Source organism: Heterocephalus glaber, unplaced genomic scaffold (assembly GCF_053883595.1).
Source record: "Heterocephalus glaber isolate CG9 unplaced genomic scaffold, H.glaber_assembly_v1.0 deba00001452, whole genome shotgun sequence".
Lineage (NCBI taxonomy): Eukaryota > Metazoa > Chordata > Mammalia > Rodentia > Bathyergidae > Heterocephalus > Heterocephalus glaber.
In genome coordinates this window covers 16,080,984-16,101,157 of record NW_028258302.1, presented here as the reverse complement: position 1 = coordinate 16,101,157, position 20,174 = coordinate 16,080,984, and the positions used below count along the sequence as shown (strand labels likewise).

General features: G+C 44.1%; 1 protein-coding gene across 1 annotated transcript in view; it reads left to right on the top strand.

The window, feature by feature from the left end:
- Fam110d (family with sequence similarity 110 member D) overlaps nt 1-20,174 on the top strand; it is a 34,620-nt gene that overhangs the window by 9,479 nt on the left and 4,967 nt on the right. The window lies entirely within an intron of this gene.

Genomic DNA, 20,174 nt, shown 5'->3' with positions numbered 1-20,174 from the left:
CAAAAAATCTTGAAAATTTTACTTTGCTGCTTTGGTGGCTCTGTGAGTGGTACTGTAATGCCTTATTTCATGAGCATAAAAAAGAGGGTATGAAACTTGAAATAGTGTATTTTTCAGGCTTATCTATTAAATGATACTGTGAAATAGAAGCTACTGCTGAGGAAAAGATTGAATTATAGGAGTTGCAATATTTCAAGTTCTCTAAAATTTTAATTCTATCTTGCTTATTCTATATAAGAAAAACATATTGCTTGAGTTAAATTATTTTTCATTTATCCTACTTCATCTGAGTATACATTCCAGACTCAATGAAGTATATTAAATATACTAAGTGGATGCAGTGTTTTAATTGATAATGTGAGGCCATGGTTTCTTCTAGAATGAAGTAATCTATGTGGCCTGCTAGTCTTTTCCATTATAGATTTTGTTAATGTGTGCGTGAGGGTACAGTCTACTTAGTGGTTCCATTGGACAGCAGGAAAATACTGTGAGACAGGAATCCCTGTATGGGATCCAATGATTAGGAAAGTAGGCAGCAGGAGTTGTGGCTCCTTCTGTCACTGCCACCGGCTCCTGGTATAGCTTTTGTGGGCAGGCAAATTTTGCTTTCTATTTAGAGATTAAATCTTTTAAACTAAATATTTGTAGTTACTAACTTTTTTTTTTTTTGGCAATCCTTTGCAGTTTATAAACCAGCTTCACACAGCTTTACATCTTTTCATATATCTTTTACTTAAAATAGGGACTGGTTTCTTCATAAGGCAATAGTAATACCAATTACTGAGGTGAGGATAATGGTTTTGTCCAAGGACAGGGTTTTAGTGCCTAATCTCTGACTCCAGTTGGAGTTTTCTCTGACAGCAAAGCTTTATCTTTCTCACTGAAGTAACCCTTGGTTGTTTTGATTTCATTTTTAAACTCAAATGTTGCTCTCTTGGTCAGCCAATCAGAGACATCCTCTAAATTGCAGCGTAATGACAGACGTTTGTGGTTAGATAGTAACTCTTACTTGAGAAAACCTACAAGAAGGCCACACTTCCAAGGTAAAGTGCATCTTTTTTTTTTTTTTTTTTTTTTTTTTTGGTACGGGGATCGAACTCAATACCTTGTGCTTTGAAGGAGGGGGTGGCACCACTGAGCTAAATCCCTGGCCCTAAAGTGCATTTTACAATGAGTTTTCATTGGTTAGAAGAGAATTGTTTTTTTTTTTAAAAAAAAGCCTAGGCTTTGGACTTCACTTTCATTTCCTGATCAGTCTGTTATTTCAAGCTTAGCTTGTTTGGAGCAAAAGTTGAGCAACTTGATATTACAGCAGACATCATAGCCTAGTGGCAAGAGCCTTTGGTGTAGCAGATCTGATGTGAATACAAGCTTTTGCAAATATATAAGTAATGTGTGTCATCAGGTAAGTCACTGCACTCCGAGCCTCAGTTCCCATATCTACAAAATAGAAAAGATGATGTTTACATTTCAGTTTTTGGAAGGATCAGAGATAGTACAGGGAAGTGCCTAGCATAGCGCCTGGAACATTAAATTGTCAAATATGTTGGCAACAGTTGCTGTATTCTGGTTTTGATGATATGAATGAATGGATTCCTCATTATCCAGTCTTCAGTTGTAGCTTTGATTCTCCTCCACTGTGGGAGAACCTGATGAAGGCACTAACTCCTCTCAGGAAAATGTTTACCATTCCAGGGGTTTTGTGGATCTCAGAAGCCCACATATACCCCAAAGTTCAAGGACTCTGAGCTTTAGGCTTTTCTAGTACCTCTATGCTAGGGCTCTTAAGTTAAAAGAGGCTATATGTGAGGAGATTCTAGAGAACCTATATTGTTTTATTTTTTAATTTAGTGTTGCTTAAATAGGTATGTTATTTTATGCAAATTTATCAAGCTGCACTGTGTGTGTGTGTGTGTTTGTGTGCACATGCACACACACGTGCATGCTTGGCTGGGGTGGAACCCATGGTCTTGTGCATGCTAAGCAAGGGCTCTACTACTGAGCTACATCCTCAGCCAGACACTTAAAATGTTTATACTTGGGCCTGGGATTTAGTGCAGTGGTTCCCGTGCCTGCCTCACAAGCGCAAGGTCCCAAGTTCGATCCACAGTACCAAAAAAAGAAAATAAAATGTTTATACTTTTCTCTAGGTATATTATATACTTCAATAAAAATTTTATTTACAGAATTAAATATGTCCAGTATAGTGGCACATGCCTGTAATTCCAGCACTCAGGAGGCTGAGGCAGGAGGATCGCCATGAGTTCGAGGCCAGCCTGGGCTACCTAGTGAGTTCAAGGCCATCCTGAACTACATAGTGAGACCCTGTCTCAAAAAACAAAAAACGAAAGATTTAAATATGGGAGTAGGGGTATAATTCAGTGGTAGAGCACTTTGCCCAGAATGGACAAGGCCCTGGGTTCCATCCCAGCTCTGCAAAAAAAAAACAACAAAAAATAAATGTACATTGAGGCTCAAGACTATGGTGAAAGGTGTTGCCAGAGGCAGAAGGAAAGAGCACAGACTTTGAAATCAGACACTTAACTGGGCAGGGTGGCCCTTGCCTGTAATTCCAGCATCTGGGAGGCTGAGGCAAGGGCTGAGACAAGTTCAAGCTCAGCCTGAGCAACTTAGTGACTTAGCAAGACCCTGCCTCAAAATTTGAAAAAAGCTTAAGGGTATAGCTTAGTGTGAATGCCCTGGGTTCAATCAACAGTACCACAAAAGAAGGAAGGAAAGGAAGGAGGGAGGGAGGGAGGGAGGAAAAAAGAAAAAGAAAAAAAATATCAGGCCTTTCACCTTTCTCCTAGCTATGTGCCTTTATGAGTTCCCTAACTTCTCAGATCCATGGATTCTCACATGTTAAATAGCAATGGCCCCTAGTTCAGAGCATTATGAAGATGTTCTGCAAGGAGCTGGTGCGTGTAGAAATGCAGCAGAAATGCAGCATGACATATTCAGCAAATGTCATTGTTCCCCATTCCCTGAGGATGGGCAGGAAATGACTCAGAGCTGCCTTTACTGCCAATCTTCACTGCTGATAGGTAGCAGGTTTATTTGTTTTTTGTTAAATGTAGCTTATATTTTTGCCACAATTAGAGAACCATTTTATATTTCATTACTATAATGTCCTGCCTGTCTCCTTGCCTTACAGCCCTCCACAGGTACAATTCTCAAATAACAATGTTCTTAGCCCGGTTGTCTTTCTTCTTTGTGTTTGCTGTTCTCACGGTTGACAGTAACTCAGAATGTGTGCTGCCTCTGACAGATCCCCATGCCTGGGAATTGGGAGAATCCTAGTAAGTACCAAATATTAGAACGATGTCCTGTTTCTCCTCGCTTCGGGTAAAGGCAAGGATAGTGTGATTTGAGAGGTGACAGTAGAAGCACAGCTTCACAAGAGAGATGACAACGTGCAATGATGGCTGAACTCTGATAACTAGACCTAGATTACAGTGGTTCTCATCTCTGTTGGGAAAGATTAAGACAAAAAAAAGACGACTTCTGCTTCTGGCCATTATGGACTAACAGGGCCTCGATTTCTCTTCTTGTCATAAACAACTAAAATGCTAGACCCTGGACAACTGGCAGTGGAAGACAGTGATCTCTGGAGAAAGGGAATCAAGTGAGGTGAGAGCCCTGTGATTTCCTTAGGGGCTTCCGGGAGGGAATCTTCAGGCTGTGCAGAGGAGTACTAAACAGAGTCCAACAGTCTTCAGAAGTCCAGGAGACAGAGTTCAGGGAGGCCAAGTCAGGTGGAATTCACAGGACAGAATATCAATGACAGCAAGAGAGAAATGAAAGCCAGTGTGGTAGTGCACACCGGTGATCCCAGCATTTGGGAGGCTGAGTCAGAAGCATCACAAGTTAAATACCAGCCTAGGTAATTTAGAAAGACTCTGTATCAAATTTTAAAAATTAAAAACGACTGAGGATGTAGCTCAGTGGCATAGGGCTTGCCTAGCATGGGCAAAGTCCTGGGTAAATCCCCTCTATTGCACATGCACACACAAAAAATCCACCAAAAGCTTACAGCCAACATCAAACTAAAAGGCATAAAACCATTTGATGGTTTCCCACTGAGATCAGGAACAAGGCTAGGATGTCACCTGCGCTGCTTTTTAATTAGAAGTCCTAGCTATTGCAATCAAACATCACACAAGAAAGTAAAAGGTATGCATACTGGAAAGGGAGTCCTCGTTTGCAGATGACATTGTGCAAAAGTCTAACACTTTCCTAATTAACAGAAATAAGTGAAATTTAAAATTTAAAAAACATTACAAAAAAATAAAAAACATTATAATCTACACAAACACCTAAAAATATAAAATACTGGGTGGGGGATTTAGCTCAGTGGAGCCACGGCTGCCTGGCAAGCGCAAGGTCCTGAGTTTGAGTCCTGATCCCCACCCCCCGCAAAAAAACTGGAAAAGTCCCAGCAAGTTATTCTGGAAATGTTGACAAAACTGATTTTAAATTTTATATGCAGGCTGGCCATGGTGGCACACACCTCTAATCCAGCACTTAGAAGCTGCAAAACTGGAAGAATTCATCACTGGCACCCAGAACAGCAAGGAATCTTCAGGGGGAAGAAGTTTAAAGAAGTCTTCAAGGGGTGGTGCACACCTGCAATCCCAGCACTTGGGAGGCTAAGGCAGGAGGATCACCAAGAGTTGGAGGCCAGCTTGAGCTATACAGGGAGTTCAAGGCCAGCCTGCATTACAAAGTGAAACCCTGTCTCAAAAACAAACAAACAAAAAACAGGAGAGAGAAGAGACACACAGTAACATGGTAGTCTTACAATGTGCTTGAGTGATTGATTTTTGCAGAACTGGGGATTGAACCCAGGGCTTTCACACTGAGCTGCATCCCCATTACATTTTATTTTTTATTTTGAGATACCATCTCTCTTAAGTCCTTAAACTGCCCAGGCTGGACTTGAACTCACAATCCTCTTGCCTCAACCTAGAATGCTGGGATTACAGGCCTGTACCACCACACCCAGTTTTACAATGTGATTTATGATAGAGGCTTTGAATGTGCGTATGGGTACCAACCTGTGAATAACATATGGGTATGAACTGCAGACTTAAGGTCGACCATGTATGTGATTGCCCCGGTTAAAAACTCTGGATACCAAGGTCTCAGGTGAGTTTCCATGGTTGGCAGTGCTCTGAGTACAACACACTTTAATGCCAGGAGAGTAACATTTCTGAGGTGACAGGAGCCTAGCATTTAGAACTCCCTAGACTGTGCCCTGGGTGTTTCTTCCCTTGGCTGGGCTTTTTTTTTTTTTTTTTTTTTTGGTACTGGGGATTGAACTCGGGACCTTGCACTTTTGAGGCAGGCGGTGGATGGCTGGGTTTTTTATTACCATAAACTGGGTGTGGTGGTGCACACCTGTAATCCCAGGACTTCAGAAGCTGAGGCAAGAGGATCACTGAGGATCACTGTGAGTTCAAGGCCAGCCTGAACTATATAGTGAGACCTTGTCTCAAAAAAAAATTTATCATAAATTGCCACAATACAACTGTAGTAGCACTTTCTTGAGCTCTGTGAGTCATTCTAGCATGTGATAGAACCTGAGGCTCATCATATAAATGCCTAAGAGAGGGTGACCCTAGGGATGCCTGCACTTGTGACCTTCTGAAGACAAGGAAGCCTGGTAGGGACCGTTCCCCCAGACTGTGCCACTTGCTTAAACTCCCTTATAACTAGTCAACAATAAAAAGGAACAAACCATCAATAAATGTATATGTGGGTGAATGCTGAATCATATTATAAAAGAGCTAGGACCCTTTCCCATAAAGAGTGCACAGTATATGGTTACATTCTTACAGAATCTTGCTCTAGATCAGACAGATCAGTGGTTGTCTGGGCATGGAGTGGCATAGGATAATTCCAAAATGGGATGAGGAACATTTTGGAGGGTGTAGATATGTCAACTGATTTCCTACTATCAGAATTTACCAAACTGTATATTTTAAATATGTGCATTTTATTTATATTGAATATACTTCTTTACTTTTGCTTTGTTTTGGTTTTTGGTACCAGGGATTGAACTCAGGTCCTTGCGCTTGTGAGGTAGTTCTTTATTTTTTTTGTTTTTTTGTTTTGGTACCAGGGATCTGAACTCGGGTCCTTGAACTTTCGAAGCAGGCAGCGGAACCACTGAGCTAAATCCCGGCCCTTTTGTTTTGTTTTTTGAGACAAGGTCTCACTATGTAGTTCAGATGGGCCTTGAACTATGTAGCCCAGGTTGACCTCAAACTCACAGCAATTGTCCTGCCTCAGCCTCTCAAGTGCTAGGCCGATTATACTTTTTTTTTTTTGATACAGGGAATTGAACTCAGGACCTTGCAATTACCAGGCAGGGGCGGTGCCACTCAGCTAAATCCCCAACCTTGATTATACTTCTTTAATAAAGTTTTTAAAATTTAAAACCTGATAATGAGGTTCCATCTCACATCAATTAAATGAGAATTTCAGTAGGTGGAGCCCTTGCATTAGTGTTTTTTTTAAATACAGTATTAGTAATTCTTTTTTTTTTTTGGTAGCAGGGATCGAACTCGGGTCCTTGTGCTTGCACAGCAGGCGGCAAAACCACTAAGCTAAGTCCCCAGCCCCAGTATTAGTAATTCTAATGTAAACAAAGGGTGAAATAACAGCCTGTGGGACAGGTAGAAAAGGTCAAAAGGTATCATCTTTAGAATCACTTCATTCCTACAAAGTGCACCACAAGTCCCAGTGCAGCCGCTTCTCCACTGTCCATCACTTTCCCTGTCCAGGTAGGACTTCCCTGTGCCTCTGGGAAACAGCAAAGAAAAGAGACACAATAGAGCATTCTTGGTATTTGGCTCTGAGGCAGGACTCCTCAAGCTGGTGTCCAAGGAGGGACTCCAGGTCTGGTCTGTCAGCAGGCCCACTAAAACTGCAACTGAAGTTAAGGAGCGCATGAGTTTTTCCATGGAGAGGGCCCATAACTGTCAGTGGATTTGTAAAGAGGTCCAAAGGCCTAAGAAGCACCGTTGGAGCGGCACAAGGAAACATTACACACGTACTGGGTGCAGGGGTGAGTGGAGAGAAGGGAAACTAAAGGGTTTGGAAGGCTCAGTCACAGGTTGGCCTGCAGCAGTCTGGAGTTGATTGGCCGTCTCTTGGGAAGTGACTATTCTCATCTGGATCTACTCAGAATACAGCTACTCATGCTGCCAGGGCCCGGCTTTCTCCAGCTGGCTTCCAGACTAACCAGCCCACTCTAGTGTCTTGACCTAGCCCTGCCTTTTCCAGGTAAGTGGGCAGGATTTCCTGAAGCTGAGAGATCTGGAGGGGCCTCCACCCCTCGGCTCTAATCATCTCACACATGTGGATGGGGGTGGACACTGGCTCTTCTTGTCCTTCCCAAAGGGGAGTTGTGCCTGTGGCCACAGTGAGCTGTGGAAAGGAATGAATTCTTTGGAGCTAAATTATGTATTTATCTAAGCTGACCTTTTCACCTTGGCTCAGTCCTTAGAGGAGAAACTTCCTGACCTCAGAATTTCCCTTAAGGACATGGGACAAAAGAGTTCAAAAGATCTTCATAATAATTAGTCATTGTCAGCACTAAGTAGGTATAATTTCTAAGAACATGTTCAACTCAAAGTTTCAATGATTCTACCCGTTCTTGGAAAATTACTAATGAGAGTTACAAAACAATGGCACACAGCTCTTGCCCTCAGTTGTGAAGATAACATGCACAAGTCACAGTTAAAAAGAAAAGTCTAGTGCCTTTAATTCTAGCACTGTGGGAGGCTAAGGCAGGAGGATCCGAAGTTTAAGCCCAACCTGGACAACTTTGCAATTTAGCAAGATCCTATCTCAAAAATAAAAACTGGAGGGGTTGGGGATTTAGCTCAGTGGCTCCGAGCCTGCCTTGCAAGTGAAAGGTCCTGCCTTGAGTTGGAAACCCGGTACCAAAAAAATAAAAATAAAAAGTAGAGGCAACCCACTTTTGGGTCCCCTCTTGTCTCTCAGGAGCTCTCTCTCTAAATAAATTTTTCTATCCTAAAATAAATAAATATATAGGTAAAAACTAAAAAAGGGAGGAGGGGTATAGCTCAGCAGGAAGGCACTGACTTCAATCCCTAGTACCACAAAAGAGGGAAGGAAGGAAGGAAGGAGAGGAAGGGAGGAAGGCTAACGTAAATTTTCTCTAAGACACCAAGGTAAGAAATATCCTTCTCAAATAGGCAAGGTGAAGGAGAGCTTCAATCATATTTTAGGCAGGTCTCACCCCTCTCCAAAGTCATCTGTAAGAATAAGAGAAAGACCACTGGTATCATCTGTCCACAGAGATACTGACCTGGTCCACATGGTCTAGTGTTTCCCATTCATGGAGCCCTCTTTGTGCCCTATGAAACATATTCCATCTTATCAGAGGTCTTGCTGATGTGAGTTCTCATCAAATCGGCCATGTTCCTGTCTACTTTCTCCAATTCCAGGAGATAATCACCTTTGTTGAGGTGGATAGAGCCAGCACACCTCTGCCTCAGCACTAAACCATTTCACTGCTCCTGACACCTGAGAAGCCCTGGGTCCCCAGTACTATTTTCTTTTTTTTTTTCTTTTGGTATCTGGGATCGCACTCGGGACCTTGCACTTGCCCAGCAGGCAGCGAAACCCAGTACTATTTTCTTCTTGAAATGACAAAAGGGAAATTGCCTCTCAAGAAAATAAGACCTAATAGGCACCAGGTACTTTGTTACCTAGTTCTTAAAGCTATCTTACTTGCAAGAATCTTCTCTGACTTTATGGGTGCAGTCTAGGAAACAGTGACACTATAGGAGAGACAAGTTAATAGTAGAGACATGGCAAGCGACTCTTCTGTGACTGCTTCATGTACTTCGCCTGTGTTGACTTTTGCCATCCCTATAACAATGTGCTAATCACCCTTTTACCAGTAAAGCAGCAGAGAAGTGGTTACCCACCCAGGTGTAAGCTAGAAAGCCTCAGAGCCAGGATCCGAACCCAGGCAGTCTTGGCCTTGCAGCCCACGAACTTAGTAACAATTCTACACCACACAGACAGGAGCCAGCCCAGAACTGAGGAATGTCTTGGGTAGACTACTACTGGGCAGGCATCTCAGGAAAAAAGGTTGGATGAATAAAGGGTCTTCAAGACAAGGGGAGGAATCTGAGTTTGTGCTTTAACTAAAAAATAATGTCTTTTTGTTCAACCTGTCCACACTATACCACACAAGTGTTCTTATTGTAAGATCCCGGATAGAGCCCAGAGAGCTCTGAACCCCTGGAATTTTAGTGTGTATCAATGTACTTGTTCTGGGGAGACAGCTTAGGATTTTTTTCAGGTTCCCAGCCACATCCTCCAAGGTGGAGAACCTTGGAGTGTGTGTATCAATAGAAGAGTCGCTCTGTTTAGCCCTATAGCTACACTCTTAAACCTCAGAGCCTATGTCGCTGTATCTGTAATGGAGGGATAATAGAACCTACCCCTCTGGTTTAGTTGTAAAGTGGATACATTATCACTATAAATCATAGCCAAGTCATACTAACTATATAAAATTTATAACATTAAAATTGTGCAAAATATACAAATGTTATAAATAAATGTGAGTTATGATAACAAAATGCATGTTTTTAACATTTTTCCCAAGGGGAGGAATGGGATAAAATAAAATAAAATTTATTTTAAAAAATGAAATAAAATTTTTCCCAACAATATGGTCAATTAGATACCTGAGTGATCTCTTGATGAAAGAAATTAAAATGTTGTATAAGTTTTTAAAATTCTTTTTAACCCTGTTGTTGATCTCCTCTTTGAGTTAAAAGAGTTAGCATTTCTAAAATGGTATATATCTAATATTATCACCTCACAATGCTACTGAGAGAAATTGATAAATCTCCCACAGTGGCATATTTTAACACACCTCTCTTACTACAGTGGACCCTTGACTTATGAACTCAATTCATTCCCAAGGGCTGGTTGTAACTTAGGTTGGTCAATTGAAGGCTCAGGCTCCTCTACACAGCCTTCAAAGTCTCTCTTCGGTACACAGGCAGATCTCAGTGTACTTAGAGAGACATTGGCCCAGGATTTCTCAACCCCACACAGGAAAGGATGTCATAATGTTCCTTCCAGAACTCTTTAAGGGTTAAATCTGTATCTGAGACCATCTGGAAGCACAAGCAGCCAGCATTCAGTCATAACTCAAGACTTTAGTCATAATTTTAAAATAAAATTCTGGTCGTAACCCAAGTTGTTTGTATGTCAGGCAGTCATAACTCAAGAGTCCACTGTAATTAATAGAACAAGTAAACAAAAATTCAGTAAGGTCATAGGAGATTGGAACCAAACAATGAATAAACTCTATCATGTTCCGGTCTCCTGCTCTCTACCCCACCTGAATACAGTACTTCACTGTCTTCAATCCTACTTCACTGTAGAATAAAATAAGTTAGCCTTGGGCCGGGGATTTAGCTCAGTGGTTTCGGTGCCTGCCTTGCAAGCGCAAGGTCCTGAGTTCGATCTCTGGTACTGGGAAAAAAAAAAAAAAGCTCTTAACATCACCCTTGGCACATACAAGCACTTTATAAATGCCAGTAATGGCAGCCGCAGTGGTAATTTACTATGTGACTTTGGCCCGGCCACTTAACCTCTGCAAGGTTACTTCTTCTGAAAAATGGCCATAAACACAAATTATTTTTCCAGGTTGTATTGGAAACCAAATTAGAATAATATATGTGGGAATGTTTCATGAAGTACAAGGAACAGTAAAAATTCAGGAATGACTGACTGTTCTTGCTGGTTAACTGATATTACAAAGCACCACATAGGAAGGCAAAGAACCATCCGGGTGGTTGCCAGGTAGAACAGGAGGCCAGAGATGTCCGGGGCCAGGAGCAGCATTGCCTCTAGAGATATGGGGCACAGGAAAGAGGAACTGAAGACTAGGAATCAGGAGGGTTTCTCAATGGGTGCTGCCTGCCCTCTGGTGGATAAGCTGGACAACTGTGTGCTTTCTGGGTGCCCTGGGGTAAATCTCTCCCCAGCGAGTGTTTACAGCTCCCCAGCTCTAGGAACTTGCTTCCCAGGGATCCTGCAGGGTGGGATAACTTTGGAACAAAATCGTCACTGTGGGCTGTGTCTTTCTTGTTAGGGGCAGTCATTCAAGAGTGAGCAATTTACTGTTGGTCAAATTGCTATGGGGTGAGCCAGGGATTTAGCTCAGTGGCGCTACACCTGCCTGGCAAGTGCAAGATCCTGAGTTTGATTTCTGTTACTGGAAAAAGAAATTGCTATGAGCTGATGACGTGGAGGTGGTGCCCACCTCTTGATGACCAGTCCTCTTTCAGACCAGCTGGGATGGCAATGGTCGTCTCTCTCTACCTTAAGTCTCAGGGGTACAAAGGGGAGCAGGAAAACTCAGGGTCTAGCTCATTTATGGCACAATGATTTATCCTTGGCTTTTTCCTGAAGGGAAAGCTCTGGAACTCATAGGAGCTTTATTGTTTGTAGAATGAATGTTGAAAGGAGGAGGTAAAAAGGGCAGGTGTACACCACCATGCCTGGCTCTTAACTTATATTTTTAAAGAATTAATGTAGCTATTGTGTTGAGAACACACTCTAGGAGGCTGAGTTTATAAGAAGGAAGACTTAGGAGTGGTATACACATCTGTAATCCCAGCTGCTTGGGAGGCTGAGGCAGTAGAATGAAAAGTTCAAGGCCACCCTGAGAAATTCAGCAAGACCCTGTCTAAAATAATGAAAATAAAAAGGGCTATCTTAGCATAAAAAAAGGGTGTAGTGGTGCATTCTTGTAATCCCAGCACTTGGGAGGCTGAGGCAGGAGGATCACCGAGAGTTTGAGCCCAGCCTGGGCTACATAGTGAGTTCAGGGCCAGCCTGAACTACAAACTGAGACTCTATCTTGGGGGTGGGGGGAGGAAGGAAGAAAAGAAAGAGAAAGAAAGAAGAAAAGAAAGAAAGAAAGGAAAGAGAAGGAAAGAAAGAAAGGAAAGAGAAGGAAAGAAAGAAAGGAAAGAGAAGGAAAGGAAAGGAAAGGAAAAGACAAGACAAGACAAGACAAGACAAGACAAGACAAGACAAGACAAGACAAGACTATCACAGTAACTCAGGCAAAAGATAGTGTCTTGGCCCAGTACGGTTGGAGTAGAGCATAAAGTGATGTAAATCTGGATATCTTCTAAAGACAGAGCCAGTGTCTGTTGCTTAGAGATTAGATGTGGAATAGGTGAGAAAGAAGAGCATCAAAGATTATCCCCAAAGTCACAGCCTGAGCACTGGAAGGATGCTGAGTTGATGCTGAGATGAGGAAGGCAGTGGCAGCATAGAATGGTTAGGGGGGGTAGATTAGGAGTTGGAGGGTTGTTTGTTTGTTTTTGTTTTTGTTTCTTTGAGATCTTGCTATGTTGCCCAGACTGGCTCTAACTCCTGGCCTCAATCCTCCTGCCTCAGCCACTCGTAGCTGGGACAACAGCCATGCACTACCACACCCTGCTAGGAGTTTAGTTTTGAACATATGTCTCTTAGGTCATAGGCTATAAGCATTAATTCAAAGCCAATGTCTAGTAATTCCTAAAAGGTTCGGCTTTTTCCCTTTCCTCTTCCTTGGAGACAGATCACAGAATGTGCTGGTGGGTCTTTCCTCAGGCAACCTGGCCTCCTGTTCAACCAAAGATCAGGCTTCTGAACTATCTCAAATCTGGAAATCAGCTGAGAGACTAAGACATTCCTTTATGATAATGATCAAGTTAGGCTTCTGACCATAAGACATGGGGGTTTTCTGTGTTGCACAACTCAATAATGTTTAATAAACTGCTCATCTATTTCATTCCCAGGGACACTGATCAAAGACCTTTGCATGTCATGACTTCTCTTTACCACTTTATCCGGATCCATGTTATGGATAGATCTCCCTGGGCTCTGGCAGTTCAGCCCTGTCCTTGTCCTCTGCCCTTGTGGGAACCCTCAGCTCCCATGAAATCAGGGAACCCATTTCAGTGGTAGTCTTCTTCAATATATCCAAGCTACAGAGGATATTCACCATAAAATTTATAAAAATCCTGGTGCTGCTCTCTTAAATGTTTTCTCAATATCTAGGTGACAAACATATCCTCTGGGCCCTCTTGGCACTTGCTGGGATTAGCAGGTGTGTGCAATTTGATATGATAAATCTCAACGTTCCTGTCTTCTTAGACCTGAGGACTTTAGCGAGAGAAATGCTGGTTTCTCAATTTCACTGATACAGGTCATGTAGAATACTAATTTCAGTCAACCAAACAGGTAAACTCTTAAAATTACATTCAGCTGCAAGAGGTAGTGCATTAAATCTAGAATATCTAATAAGGTTGCTCATACCAGTGACTCCAGCTTCACCCAGTGTCATCTCATTCCTCTCTGACTCAACCCCAGATCTACTAAAGTGGGTCCTCTGAGGTGGGAAGCCTAGTACCCGTCTTGTTAACTAGTTCCCAGGAAAATCTTATGTAGTTAACTGGAATCCACCCAAGGAACAACATTTAGGAACCACTGGTCTAATCCACTTCTCTCCTTTTATCAGTCCCGAAACCTGAGACTCAAAAAGGAAAGTGACTTGTTCCATACCAAAAGTGAGTAAATGGCAAAATCAAGACCTTAGCTTGGTCTCCTGACCCCTTAGGTATATCTGCTCTTCCAATCCAGCCTTATAATAAACCTGGAGGTAGGTAGTTGGTCACACACTGGAGAAATTACTGTGGAGGTGTGTCAGAATAGTAAGCAAACTGCAGCTGCCCATGTTCCATGTTACAGGCACCATGAAGGTGATTGTAGTCTGGGAGAGAATGATGTGTTTTCTTCAGGGTTATTTTGGTTGTTAAGTGACTGAAAAATCAGCACAAGATTAAGACAAAAGAAAATGTATGGAGGGCCGGGGTATAGCTCAGAGATACAGCACTTGCCTAGCAGGTAAAGGCCCTGAGTTTGATCCTCAAGCACCTTGAAAGAGGAAGGGAGGGAGGGAGGGAGGGAAATATGTTGGCTTGTCCAACTATAAAGACTGTATTTGCTTCAGACCTGACCCTGGTGCAGAGGCTGTAATCAAGATTGCTTTTCACTGGCTTCAAACATGCTGTTTCTTCTCTGGGGGCCTCTATCCTGGGGCAGCCTGTGCCCCCAGGGCTGTATTCCCAGGTATGTTCACACCATAGATGAGACAACCTTGGTCTCAGTGCTCCTAGACAAAGTCTCATTGGCTAAAATTGAGTTACAAGCCCAAACTTTTTAGTTTTTGGTACCAGGGATGGAACTCAGGACCTTGCAATTTTGAGACAGGTGCGGTGCCACTGAGCTAAATCCCCAGCCCTACAAGGCCAAACTTTGCAGGAAAGAGGAGCGGGAGAAATTCGATAAGGTTTTGACCCTCACCTGGGTCAGGTGCCCCACCCTGAGTCAAGTTACCCCGCTCTGGGAGCACAGAGACTGAGTGGAGAAAGATGGCCACAATCAGAGCCTAAGTGCTGGAGAAAGATGGGTAATTGCTGAACGGCAAAACCCTCACATGTCCATGGCACTAGGAAAAACAAGGACGTTGAGGATGACAGTGGCGAAAGTGAAAAGTATAACCCAGTGAAACACTTACTTATTCATTTATTGGTGCTGGGGATTGAACCCAGGGCCTTGTGCATGCTAAACAGATGCCTTAACACTAAGCTACACACCAAGCCCTATATTGAGGCATTAGTTCTCTTACTAGGAATGTGGTTATAATGCCCATTTTTGGAAGTATCTACCCAGCTCTCAACCTCCACCTTCTCTAGAAGTTGCCCTCCTCAGATATAAAAGGATAGGTCCAAAAAAATAATAATAATAAATAATAAAAGGATAGGTCCCCATGACTAAGTAAGTTCAGTGTGACATAACACTTTCCTGACCATAGCTAGTACCCCCCTCAGAACTCACCGAAGTTGCCCCTGCCCTTTAAAACACCTCATATATCAAAAATACCCCACAAAAAAAATACCCAAAAGGCTATTTGTTAAAGATTCCAAGACCAAGGGTATGGCTCAGTGGTGACCCCTGCCTAGCTTACCAGAGGCCCTGGGTTCAATCTCCCACACAACAACAACAACAACAACAAAAAAAACCTAAACCATAGGCATCTATCATTCGGGACCAATGCTCAGCACTGCATAGTATAAAGTGTCACCTTCAACATCTGCTCTCATGCCTCACCCTTCAGTCCCAGGGAAACAAACACTTCTCCACAGAAACAGCTGTATCTCAATGCCATGAAAGCTCACAGGGTGCACCAGTGATGGGGGAGACACGCTGTTCACAGGGCAAGCAAGTCTGGGTGGTGAAGGCACTGAGGCAAGAGAGCAGACAAATGGAGTAGCCAGCTAAGTCTTCCCTCCCAGAGAGCTGAAGTGCTGCGGATTCCACAGAAGGAAGTGTTGTTTCCGGTAGTACCAAGGTGTCCATTTCCTTGCGTCATTTCTTGTTCCAATGTGGAGTGTGGTGCTTGCAATAACAGCAAAAGATGGCCAAGGATTTTTTTTTTTCATTCCTGGGGATGGAACCCAGAGCCTTGCACATCTAAGCAAGCCCTCTACCACTGAGCTCTCAGCCAGCTGAGGAACAATTGGCAATATCAAGCAATGCATTTACCCATGTATTTGGTTTTTGGGGGGTTTTTTGGTACCAGGGATCGAACTTGGGACCTTGCACTTGTGAGGCAGGAGGCAGAACCACTGAGCTAAATCCTCAGCCCTGGTTTTTTGGGGTTTTTTTGAGACAGGGTCTTACTATGTAGCCCAGGCTGGCCTCAAACTCATGGCGATCCTTCTGCCTCAGCCTCAGGAGCGCTGTGATTACAGGCATGCACCACCATGCCTGGCTTACCCATATATCTGTAAATGAAGGCTAGGCATGATGTATGGGAAGCACAGGGCCAGTTCTTTACTGTATGGAGGTGATCTTGCTTTATGAGATAGTAGAAATTGTGATATGAGATGGTGTTGTAGATAGGTAAGTTAATTAGATACCTGGTAGGCAGTTAGACAGGGCTGCCCTCAAGGCCTCAGTCCTCAAAGTGCCACCCCTCCAGGAGCCAACACAGCAAGGAGCCAACAAGGAGAACAATTGAGGTACATTCACGGGTTAGCATTATAAAAAGAAGAGGCACTACTTTCCCTAGAGATAGATAGCAGTGATTGATATTCTAAACGGGAAATTCCTTGTATATGACTTGTTTTCCCATTTGATCCCCATTTAATTAATATTACCTGGGTGACTGTACTTGTAATCTTAATGGTTGGTTGTGGTTTTGTCCCACCTCATGCCCACCTTGTAAATTTCCAGAGTCTTATAGTTTTGTCCCACTCTGTACCCACCTCACCTCATGGCTTTGCTGTATAAAACACCTTTGAAAAGCAGGGTGGGTGGGTAACCCACTTCCAGTCCCCTTTTGGTCTCTCTTAGACAGAAGCTATCTTTCAATAAATTTTTCTACTCTTAAACTCCATTGTTCCTAGAATTCATCCTTCCATTTTAGAGAACACGAACTTGAGTTTTGGGTATCTAGAAGGTTTGAGAGCTACATCTATTCCCCCTGTATCAATGGGAATGTATATAATGACATTCAAATATCTGGTAATATATCCTGTTATCAATGATCATTAGAGACTCCACTTTAATGCTTGAACATGTTATGTAAAACTCATTGTCTATCTCTAAAATTAAGTGGCACATGCCTGTAATCCCAGCACTTGGGAGGCTGAGGCAGGAGAATCTCCATGATTTCAAGGCCAGCCTGGGCTACAATATACAATAGTGAGTTCAAGGCCAGCCTGAATTCCATAGCAAGATTAGGTCTCAAAAAAAGGGAGGGAGGGCCGGGGATTTACGTCAGTGGTTCTGCCACCTGCCTCAAAAGCGCAAGGACTGGAGTTTGATCCCTGGTCCCCCCCCAAAAAAAGGGGAGTATAGCTCAGTGTGAAAGCCCTAGATTCAATTTCCAGTACCAGAAACCTTTCAATTCTAATTACTACTACTTCTGCAGAGCAAAATTTGTCCAAGTGATCCCCCCACCCCATGCTCACTGAGATGGAACCCAGGGCTTCGCACATGCTAAGCAAGTACTCTGCCACTGAGCCCTGTAATTGAATTTTTTTTTTTTGGTACCGGGGATCAAACTCAGGACCTTGTGCTTTTGAGGCAGGCAGTGGAACCACTGAGCTAAATCCCTGGCCCCCTGAATTTTTTTTTTTTTTTGGTACCAAGGATTGAACTCTTGAATTTTTTTTTAAAGACAAAAACAGACATAGGAGAGATTGTGTAGGTATTACTGTCAGTATAGTACAAACTACATGAAGCTTTTGATATTAGCAACACAATTAGTAATTTTGCTGGTCAAGAAAAATAGCTTTATGGATAAAGATACAATAATTTATGAAGTATACAGTTTCATTTTCTAATTCTTCCAACATTGCTGTCCTCTTAACAAAACACCCATTCGTGGCCAATAATAATTAAATTCAGCCATCTTTGATGTCTGTCTGTCTTTCTTTCTTTCTTTCTTTCTTTCTTTCTTTCTTTCTTTCTTTCTTTTTTGTCTTTTTTGCAGTATGAAGGATGGAACCCAGGGCATTCACACTGAGCTACATCCCTAGCCCTTTTTTTTTTTTTTTTGGCACTGGGGATCGAACTCAGGACCTTGTGCTTGCAAGGCAGGCACTGGAACCACTGAGCTAAATCCCCACCCCTAGCCTTTTTTTATTTTGAATCAGAGTCTCACTAAGTCATAAAGCCATCTAGGCCAGGCTAGAACTTGTGATTCTCCTGTTTTAGCCTTTCAGAGTGCTGGGATTACAAGTATCCAGATCTACTTTAAATTTTTAAGCAAAGAAAGCTAATTGGGCTTGGTGGTGCTGACCTTGTTGTAATCCCAACATTCTAAAGGCTGAGGCAAGAGGATTGAAAGTTTGACCAATTTAATGTCTTTTTTTTTTGGTACCGGCAATCGAACTCGGGACCTTGTGCTTGCAAGACAGGCAGCGGAACCACTGAGCTAAATCCCCAGCCCTGACCAATTTATTTTTAGACAGACCCTGTCTCAAAATTTTACAGAATAAAAAAAATGTTTTTTGGTTTTTTTGAGACAGGGTCTAGCTATGCAGTTCAGGCTGGCCTCAAACTTACTTCGATCCTCCTGCCTCAGCCTCCCCCGGCCAAAATAAATTGTAAAAAGAGATGCAGATATAGGTCAGTGTGAAGGAGGCCCTGGGTTCAATCCCCAGTACAGGAAGGAAAGAAGAAAGGAAGGAAGGAAGGAAGGAAGGAAGGAAGGAAGGAAGGAAGGAAGAAAGGAAAGAAGGAAGAAAGGGAGAGAGAGAAAAGAAAGACATGGTAGCACATGTCTATACTTCCAGCACTCAGGGAGACTGAGGCTGGAGTACATAGCAAGTTCAAAGCTAACCTGGGTAATTTAATGAGGCCCCATCTCAAAAAGAAAAAAAATTTTGGTGGTAACCACACCTAGTGTTGATAAGCTCTGTGAAAGCAGAAATCCTATTTGTTTATTCACTTTGTTCGCTAGCAACACGTAGGTGCTCGAAAACAAAGGTTTATTGGTACCTTCCGCGCCCGCGCTGCTCTCCTCCCGCAGGGAGCACCAGGCTGCAGCCCTGGCGCCTGGCTCTACCCACAGCCACACCCCTCGGAGGGGGCCGGCGCTGGAGCCAGGCTATTGTTGTGGCTGAGGCTCTTCCCGAAAACGGAAAGAGCCTGAATCTCTGCGGGGCTCCCAGGAGGCCCGTCCAGCCAGCGCTCCTCTCCCGAGCCCTCCCCTCTCTGCAGCCCGTCTCTCGCAGAGCCCTCCCAAGCTTACCCTAGGCAACCCCGCTGGAGCCTCTTGCCCTCCCTGAGACCCTGACCCCCCATCCCTCTGTCTTCTTGGCCCGGGGCTCTCGTGGCCCCACCGTCAGCGCCCAGTCCCAGATCCCGGCCAGGCCCCACTGAGTTTCCTTGCTCTGTGGAACTTCCCACCCTAGCAGAACAAATCACACACTCCCATCCTCCCCGTGTCGTCTGCTTTGTTCATCTTTCTGCCGCAGTCTTCTCCACTGTCTCTGGTCCTTCACGCTGCTGCCACACCCCCAGGCTGAGCTCCTGAGCCCCAGCCACCTCCTACCCATCTGCTGGCCCCTCCCGCAGCACAGGTGTTCCAAATGATGTATCACAAGCAGCTGAGGGCTGGGAAAAACATTTAGCACAGAGGGGTCTGGAAGGTATTGGTGGAAGGAGAAAGCTGAAGAGTCAGATTCATCCAGCATTTCCAGAGCACCCTGAGATGCGGATGCTTTCTCAGGTCCCATGTCTTGGTATCCTCCGGCCACCCCTGAGCAAGGTCTCCTCACTCCCATTTGACATGGAAGGACACTCAGAGAGGTAGCCTTCTTGATGGAGGCCACACAGCCAGTGAGTTGGAGGCCAGGATCAGAATCAAAGGCAGGATCAAGCTGTGGCGTGGTTGAGGGGACACAGGTCACCCCTGTGACTGTGGATGTGAGGTCTTGGGCCAGATCTGAAGCGCCTCCCTGCCGGGCCCCTTTTTCCCAACAGTGACCAGAGCCGTCCCACTCCCCTTCCTCCCATCACTTTCTCTTGAAAGGAGCCGGTTCTGACTCAGGCCCATTCCCGACTGGTCAAAGTGACCAGGAATGAGGTCGGAAGTAGGAAGGAAACATCCCTCAGACTCCCTAGTCCCCAAGGTCCTGGCTCTAGGGCAGGAAGGAGCCACTTTAAGGATCTCCCTGGGGACCCCTGTCCAGAAAGAGATGATCGGGTTCCTGGCAAGTGTGGCCAAGAGATCAGGCAGGCCAGGCAGGCACAGCCTCCCTCATCCCCTCATCCTCAGCCCTGCTCTGCCAACCCTCTGGCTCTTTCAGCGCCCTTCACCCAGAAAGCCACTCCTGTTCGCGCTCTCTCCTCTCTCCCTAGGCCGGGCTCTGCCTGTGTGGTCTAGTGTCTGTGTCTGTGTCTGTCTCCCCAGACTGTCCATGGCATCCTGGGACAGGTACAGAGGTACGTCACCCTCAGACAGGAGTGCTGGGGGCAAAAGGCTCTGGAACCCTTCCTTTCCCCCCCGGCGGGGGGACCCCTGAGGGCCAGGCTGG